An 8,893-nucleotide genomic window follows, 5' to 3' on the forward strand; every position below is an offset into this window, starting at 1 on the left:
GGAAACAAGCAGTCAGCTGTGAATCGGATGAGTTGGGCACCCCATCCCACATAACGGTCGGATCCTTTTCTAGTGGACTTTGGACTTTTCTGACTGAGCAGCTGCTGCTCTATACCGTAAATTATATTGGATTTTATTTGTGTATATTGCAGAACTGTGATGCTTTTTTATGTACAAAGTTGTATAAATGAATATTTATATACTGTACTCCTGGTAGACTGCAGTGGGTATGTGCTATTTTTTGTTCCCCCCCCCCCCCCCCCCCATTCTGTATATATTTTTTTTTTTTTTTAATGGGTTTAGTTTGGTGGATTCGGAAGGTATTAAAAATTTTTTTTCTTTAGTGATTTTGTTTTGTGTTCTGAGAAAATTTGGCCTTCCCTTCAGTCTTGCACAGTTGTGCTGGTTCGTCTGCTGGACTGAAATTGAATACTCTGCACACTGTGAGCTTCTCACAATGTGCATTAGGTTTCATGCACACAGAGCTTAAAGTGCTATTAAAACAAAAAACAAAGCAAAAAAAAAAAAAAATGAAGAAAAACTATATATACGGTATTTCCCAGAAGTGAGTCCACCCCCCCTCACGTTTTTGTCAATATTTGATTCTATCTTTTCATGTGACAACACTGTAGAAATGACACTTTGCTACAATGTGGCGTAGTCAGTGTACAGCTTGTATAACATGGAAATTTGCTGTCCCCTCAAAATAACTCAACACACCGCCATTAATGTCTAAACCGCTGGCAACAAAAGTGAGTCCACCCCTAAGTGACAAGGTCCAAATTAGCCATGTTCCCTCCCCGGTGTCATGTGACTAGTTAGTGTTACAAGGTCTCAGGTGTGAATGGGGAGCGGGTGGGTTACATTTGGTGTTATCGCTCTCACTCGCTCTTACTGGCCACTGGAAGTTCAACATGGCACCTCATGGCAAAGAACTCTCTGAGGATCTGAAAAAAATAATTTCTTCAGTGTTGTCACATGAAAAGATAGAATCAAATATTTATAAAACTGTGAGGGATGGACTCACTTCTGGCAGATACTGTATCTACACTATATTGCCAAAGGTATTGGACGGCCTGCCTTTCCACGCACATAAACTTTAATGGCATCCCAGTCTAAGGCTGGCCATACATTATACAATTTTATCAAGATTTTCGCTTTAGATTTACCAAAAACCATATAATATGAGGTCAAACCCAAACAGCATTTCAGTTGTATCCAATTAGGCAGGCCCTTGCACTGCACAGTTGAAGGTAAATCTAAAGGAAATTGGACAGAAAATTGTATGGCGTATGGCCAGTCTTAGTCCGTAGGGTTCAATATTGAGTTGGCCCCGCCCTTTCCACACACATGACCTTTAATGGCCCCCCAGTCTTAGTCCGTAGGGTTCAATATTGAGTTGGCCCCGCCCTTTCCACACACATGACCTTTAATGGCCCCCCAGTCTTAGTCCGTAGGGTTCAATATTGAGTTGGCCCTGCCCTTTCCACACACATGACCTTTAATGGCCCCCCAGTCTTAGTCCGTAGGGTTCAATATTGAGTTGACCCCGCCCTTTGCAGCTATAACAGCTTCAACTCTTCTGGGAAGGCCGTCCACAAGGTTTAGGAGGGTGTCTATGGGAAGGTTGGACCATTCTTCCAGAAGCACATTTGTCCGGTTAGGCACTGATGTCGGGGGAGGAGGCCTGGCTCGCAGTCTCCGCTCTAATTCATCCCAAAGGTGTTCTATGGGGTTGAGGTCAGGACTCTGTGCAGGTCAGTCAAGTTCCTCCACCCCAAACTGGCTCCTCCATGTCTTTATGGACCTTGCTTTGTGCACTGGTGGGCAGTCATGTTGGAACAGGAAGGGGCCATCCCCAAACTCCTCCCACAAAGTTGGGAGCATGAAATTGTCCAAAATGTCTTGGTATGCTGACGCCTTAAGAGCTCCCTTCACTGGAACTAGGGGGCCAAGCTCAACCCCTGAAAAGCAACCCCACATCATAATCCCCCTCCACCAAACTTTACACTTGGCAGAATGCAGTCAGGCAAGTACCGTTCTGAGAACCGCCAAACCCAGACACATTCATTGAATTGAAAACTAATGCAGCCATCACATCCAAGAATTGGTCATCTGCAATATAATAAATGTTTGCTTTTTTGTTTAACTCCTTGGCGCCGGCCGTATATGTGGTCTCTTGGCGGGCGGGCCTTAACACCAAGAGTCTACATATATTCGTACCTAAAGATAAACAGATCTTTGCCAAGAGCGCTTGCTGTGCATGCACCCGGCAGACTTACTGGTGGCAAACAGAAAGATCCCGATCTCTACTTGTGATCAAGAGCTTTCCGATCATGTGACAGCAATTCACAGCGGTCACATAGTCAGAAACCCCACCCCACCTCCCGGCATTTGAAACTCCCTAAGGAGCTGGGAGGTGCCGGTGCCAAGGGGCTAATAGTGCTATAAGTGAATAATATTGATTATCTTGTTACAATGGTATCTGAAGTTGATGTGTTGAAAGCTGAGAAAATGGGCATCATGGTGTGTTGTGTATAGGGCTACGTAGCGGCAGACGGGTCAGGGTGTCCATGCTGACCCATGTCCAGGCCAAAAGCACCTACAATGGGCACGTGAGTATAAGAACTGGACCACGTAACAATGGAAGAAGGTGGTCTGGCCTGATGGATCACTTTTTCTTTTACATTGTGTGGATGGCAGGTGGTGTGTGCGTCACTTACCTGGGGAAGAGATGGCACCAAGATGCAGTATGGGGAGAAGAAAAGCCGGCGTGTGATGCTTTGGGCAATGTTCTGCTGGGAAACCTTGGCTCCTGCCATTCATGTTGAAGTTTCTTTGACACATAACCACCTACGTAAACATTGTTGTTGACCAAGTACACCCCTTCATGGAAACGGTATTCCTTGTTATCAGTGGCATCTTTCAGCAGGATAATGTGCCCTGCCACACTGCAAAAATGGTGCAAGAATGGTTTGAGGAACATAACAAGTTTGAGGTGTTGACTTGGCCTCTAAATTACCCAGCTCTCAATCCATTGAGCATCTGCTGGAAAAACTATTTATATCCATGGAGGCCCCACCTTTCAACTTACCAGAACTGCTACTTACAGCTTCATGTCAGAAGGTCTACTTTCAGAGGTCTAGTGGAGTCTGTGCCTTGACAAGTCAATGATGTTTTCCTTGCAAAAGTGGGAGGTGGGTGGTCATAAAGTTATGGATAACACTGTTCAACAAATTTTTATTTTTTGCCAGTTTTGGAAACAAAAGGATCCATTTCTTAATGAATTTCACATTCTGAGTTCAAATATAACAATGAAATTTGTCAATTGGCTCTAGTTTTTCTGTAAACGGAAGGTTTTCTACTATAGGCGTAATGACTACATAATGCACAATAATTATATAGATAGATGTCTTTCCACAAATATACAGCAAGTGATATTGACTACATAACAAAGCCTAAATGGCATAATATATTGCATAGGATTACCAAGAAACATTATAGCCATAAGCCAAGTTGAATCATTTTAATACTTCGGATTCTCACTAGTTTTGTCTTCAGTTTGTGTCGGTTTTGCTTCTCTTGGCTTTTCTCTTGTATTCGAGGAAAGGGCTATCTCTTACAACTGCACGTGACTACACGCTTCAGCTTCTTCCTCACTTGACTCAACCACGAAGGATTCTGGTGCTTTAGGAATTGGTAGCCCCTCTCCATGAGGAACTGGACGTATTGCCGATGGAATATTTGGATAGTGCACAGATAACTTTTTCTTCTTATTTAGCCCTTTTACAATTGGAGGCACCATACAAAAGTAACAATTACTAACATGATCTGTTGGCTCTCTCCAAATCATTGGCACAGCGAAAGGCATAGATGCCTTTTTTTCCATTCAACCATTGCTCCAGTGCCGTCCCACAAGAATTGCAGCATATATGTGGTGCCCAGCTCTTGTCCTGGTCTCCTATCTTGCAGCCAAAATACAAGTTGTAGGCTTTCTTAATCATTCCTGTTATCCTCCTTTTTCGTGAGATAAAAGTTATTTCACCGCAGATATAGCAGAAATTATCTGCTTTATTCACACAAGTTCGAGGCATTACTGAGTAGCCTATATAAGCATAAAACGAAATGTAAAGACGCTGTCCAACTCCAATCAGCTACAGATACTGCAGCTTTTATGCAGTGAAGTGATGCAATTAAAGGCTAATATTGCATCATCTCAGTATACATGACATGTTCTATTGGTCACCAGTATCAATTGCGCAATATGCAGCTGAAGTTGCATCATAATTTTGAATGGCTTACGTCATTAGATGGGTGAATATATCATGGAAACTAGAGCCAATCAACATTTTTTTAGGGTCATTTTCGTTTTCAGCACCCCAAAATTATGTAAGATTAGCTCATTTTATGCCCAAAACTTTTTACCTGTTGAACAGTGCTATCAGTGTATGTACACAATGTTGTGATTTTCTAAGCCAGGTAGGGTAAAGGACATGTTCTGTGTGAAAGCGATGATCCTACAAGAAGGGACTGCTTTTGGCACCTAAGGTTGTTTCCCTACAGATGTCCATTGTTGGCCATGGTTAGGAATTACAGCATTTACATAATTAGGTTAGCAACCTGTCTTTTGTGTTCAGCAAAAATACAAAAAATGAAAAACCTTGAAACCTCAGGGCCCTAAACCCGCACTTGTTCGGTGTTGCCCTTTCTCATTAAATAAGCACATTTTTAATGACTCAGGATTATTCGAAAAAAACAAAACAAAAAACATTTACCTGGCACATCTCATGTGATTGATGACAGGTCCCCATGAGTCAGGAAAAACAAAAGATAAGTGAGCGCTTATGTGATACTGTATAATAAGCAGCGGCTGTACACCAGAAAAGGCACCGTATCAAACCTTCAATAGCATATATGTGAAAAGGGAGGTGCAGCGCTGTATAACTAAACAAATAATGAATGGTTACACAATAGTAAACAGTGACTGTAAGTTAATAATGCCACTAGATGGTGGCTATAAGGTGAAGAGAGTGAAAACAGTCCAATGAAGGGGTGCTCTTAAGATCCAGGGTGATCTTCAGACGTCCAATGTACAGGACCATCAGGTGATAAAATATAAAGACTGCGCACTCACCAGATACGCAATCTTTATGCGCATTTGTATGAAAATATCACTAGACCTCCTGTGTCATCATCCTGGTCTGGTCAGATCTGGTCAGCATATCCCTCATGGCCTGGTACCTGGATGGATGCAGCTGTTCTGTAGATTTGGCCGGTTCCCACCAGAACTCAAATAAATAGAAAGGGCCACATAGTGTAATATCCTCAGGTATCTTTATTGGAGGCACAGGATAGCAGAAAATCCAACATACAAAAAAATACTGACCCAGGTATGAATCAAAGATGGCCGCCGGGGCCCCTCGTGGCGCCAGCGGTGAAGGGGTAGCTACAGCAGGTTGGACGCTTCACCGCCGGCGCCACGAGGGGCATACCTGGGTCAGTATTTTTTTGTATGTTGGATTTTCTGCTATCCTGTGCCTCCAATAAAGATACCTGAGGATATTACACTATGTGGCCCTTTCTATTTATTTGAGTTCTGGTGGGAACCGGCCAAATCTACAGAACAGCTGCATCCATCCAGGTACCAGGCCATGAGGGATATGCTGACCAGATCTGACCAGACCAGGATGATGACACAGGAGGTCTAGTGATATTTTCATACAAATGCGCATAAAGATTGCGTATCTGGTGAGTGCGCAGTCTTTATATTTAATCACCTGATGGTCCTGTACATTGGACGTCTGAAGATCACCCTGGATCTTAAGAGCACCCCTTCATTGGACTGTTTTCACTCTCTTCACCTTATAGCCACCATCTAGTGGCATTATTAACTTACAGTCACTGTTTACTATTGTGTAACCATTCATTATTTGTTTAGTCATACAGCGCTGCACCTCCCTTTTCACATATAGGTCCCCATGAGTGCCTCAGTCTTTCATGCACTGCAACAGAGTATAGTCCCGACTTTTTAAAAACCGCTTCTGCATCGCCAGGGCCAGCAAGGTCAATAAAGCCATCATACCAATCACAGCCACAAGCATAAAGGAAGAGCACTTGGAAAAAAACAATGGTGTTATAAACACATCACTGAAGTTTTTTAGTCACCTGGGCCTTGGTGTATCTAGTGGACTGAACTTTCTGATTATTGCTGAAAATATTTCACTCTCCACCATGCAGTATGCAACTTTTTTATCTTTACATCCTTACCTATGTTCCAGTTTAAGTTGGTGCCATGACCGCTGCCCTAGATATCCTGATTCAGGGTGGCTCCTTTCTCTTTTAACCTCCCTGGCGGTCTGATTATTTCCGATTTTTGGTGCTGAAAGCGGTACCATTATTTTGCATGGAAATATGTCGTTTTTTTTATTGTAGGCTGTAATATTTAGGAATAACTCACTGAAATCTGTCTGAACAAGAGTCTATTAAACATCCCGGGGATGATAAAATTTTAAACACAAAATCATAAATTATAATTTAATAAATAATCATAAAAAAATAATAATATAATATTAATACATTTAATTCAATAATATAATCAAACCAAAAACACTGAAATGTGAAATAGAGCGCCAAGTTCGCACATCGCTGAGCAAAGTCGCAGAATCGTTTTCAGTGTCTGATGAGGAATTTCCCCCACCAATCATTATCACTCAATTCTGCAAGTGGTTCTAATTTACTATCGCTGTTCTCTAGCTGATCTAAACCGCTTTTGACCTAAAGGGACGCTTTTTGGACGCCATGGACGTTTCTCAGTTTCCAGGCAGAAAGAACAGACAAAATGCAGGCAGGGTGCCGGACGAAGCACTCGGGACAAAATGTATGTGAAATTGGTTGAGGCAGCAATGTTTTACTATGTAAAATGTAAAAAAAAAAAAAATGACATTATTTAAAATTTTTAAATTTCCCGCCGGCGGCGGCGCCCGTACGTCCCGACGTCACAGGGACAGGACACAGAAGCCGGATGCCAGCATCGGCCGAAGGAGATGGCCGGGGACGCTGCAGGGGACACATCGCGGGAGCGCAGAGTAAGGTAAGTGAAGAACAAATGGCGGAGCAGTGCCGCATGGTATTCCCGAGTGTAGCTCGGGGTTACCGCTCTTGGTACTGAAATGTTACCCCGAGCTACACTCGGGAATACCGCCAAGGAGGTTAATATCCTATGGAGCCACCGTTGCATGCAGGGACTAGAGTTGTGTCTCCCTACACCAGGCCTGCTCAATCCACGGAGCTGTCTGATGAGGCCCACAACCTTAAGCCTAATATGTTAATTAATAAAAAATGTTAAAAAAACACCAGATCTGTTTAGAGCCTACCCTAGTGCAATAAACATCTTTTATTAAGCAAAGATAAAATAGCACATAATGCACTCCCCTGCCCCCATAGGCTTTCCCTCCATTTACACTAGCGGTTTTTAGTAGTGTTCAGATGCGTTTAGGAGTGTTAGCATTTTATTAGCATTTTTACAATACTTGTAGAGAAAAATCATGAAACAACTAAATAATCGGAAGACATGACAGAGATGAGTTCTTGTGAACTCATTATCTGCTCTTGCCAAAAATTGCAGGTATGGAGCAGTGCGTATCATATATATATATATACACTATATTGCCAAATGTATTGAGCCCGCCCTCCAAATCATGTGATTCAGGTGTTCCAATCCCCTCCCAATCATGTGATTCAGGTGTTCCAATCCCCTCCATGGACACAGGTGTATACAATCAAGCCCCTAGGCATGCAGACTGCTTCTACAAACATTGGTGAAAGAATGGGTCGCTCTCAGGAGCTCAGTGACTCCAAGCGTGGTCCCGTGATAGGTGGCCACCTGGGCAATAAGTCCATCCGGGACATTTCCCGGCTACTAAATATTCCACGCTCAACTGTTAGTGGGATTATAACAAAGTGGAAGCAACCGGGAACAACAGCCACTCAGCCACCAAGTGGTAGGCCACGTCACATGACAGGGCGGGGTCAGCGCATGCTGAAGCGCACAGTGCGCAGAAGTCGCCAACTGTCTGCAGAGTCAATAGCTAAAGACCTCCAAACTTGGTGTGGCCTTCAGATGAGCCCAACAACAGTGCATAGAGAGCTTCATGGAATGGGTTTCCATGGCCGAGCAGCTGCATCCAAGCCTTCCATCACCAAGTGCAATGCAAAGCGTCGGATGCCGTGGTGTAAAGCACTCCGCCACTGGACTCTAGAGCAGTGGAGACGTGTTCTCAGGAGTGACCAATCACACTTCTCTGTCTGGCAATCCGATGGGCGTGTCTGGGTTTGGCAGTTGCTAGGAGAACGGTACTTGCCTGACTGCATTGTGCCATGTGCAAAGTTTGGTGGAGGGGGGATTATGGTGTGGGGTTGCTTTTCAGGGGTTGACCTTGGCCCCCTAGTTCTAGTGAAGGGAACTCTTAAGGCGTCAGCATACCAAGACATTTTGAACAATTTCATGCTCCCAACTTTATCGGAAGAGTTTGGGGATGGCCCCTTCCTGTTCCAACATGACTGCGCACCAGTGCACAAAGCAAGGTCCATAAAGACATGGAGGAGCCAGTTTGGGGTGGAGGAACTTGACTGTCCTGCACAGAGTCCTGACCTCAACCCCATAGAACACCTTTGGGATGAATTAGAGCGGAGACTGCGAGCCAGACCTACCCCCCCCCCCCCGACATCAGTGCCTGACCTGACAAATGTGCTTCTGGGAGAATGGTCCAACCTTCCCATAGACACCCTCCTAAACCTTCCCAGAAGAGTTGAAGCTGTTATAGCTGCAAAGGGCGGGGCCAATCCAATATTGAACCCTACGGACTAAGACTGGGGGGCCATTAAAGTTCATGTG

Source organism: Staurois parvus, unplaced genomic scaffold, assembly GCF_062004578.1.
Source record: "Staurois parvus isolate SC_StPar_1 unplaced genomic scaffold, SC_StPar_1.0 ptg001855l, whole genome shotgun sequence".
Classification (NCBI taxonomy): Eukaryota; Metazoa; Chordata; class Amphibia; order Anura; family Ranidae; genus Staurois; species Staurois parvus.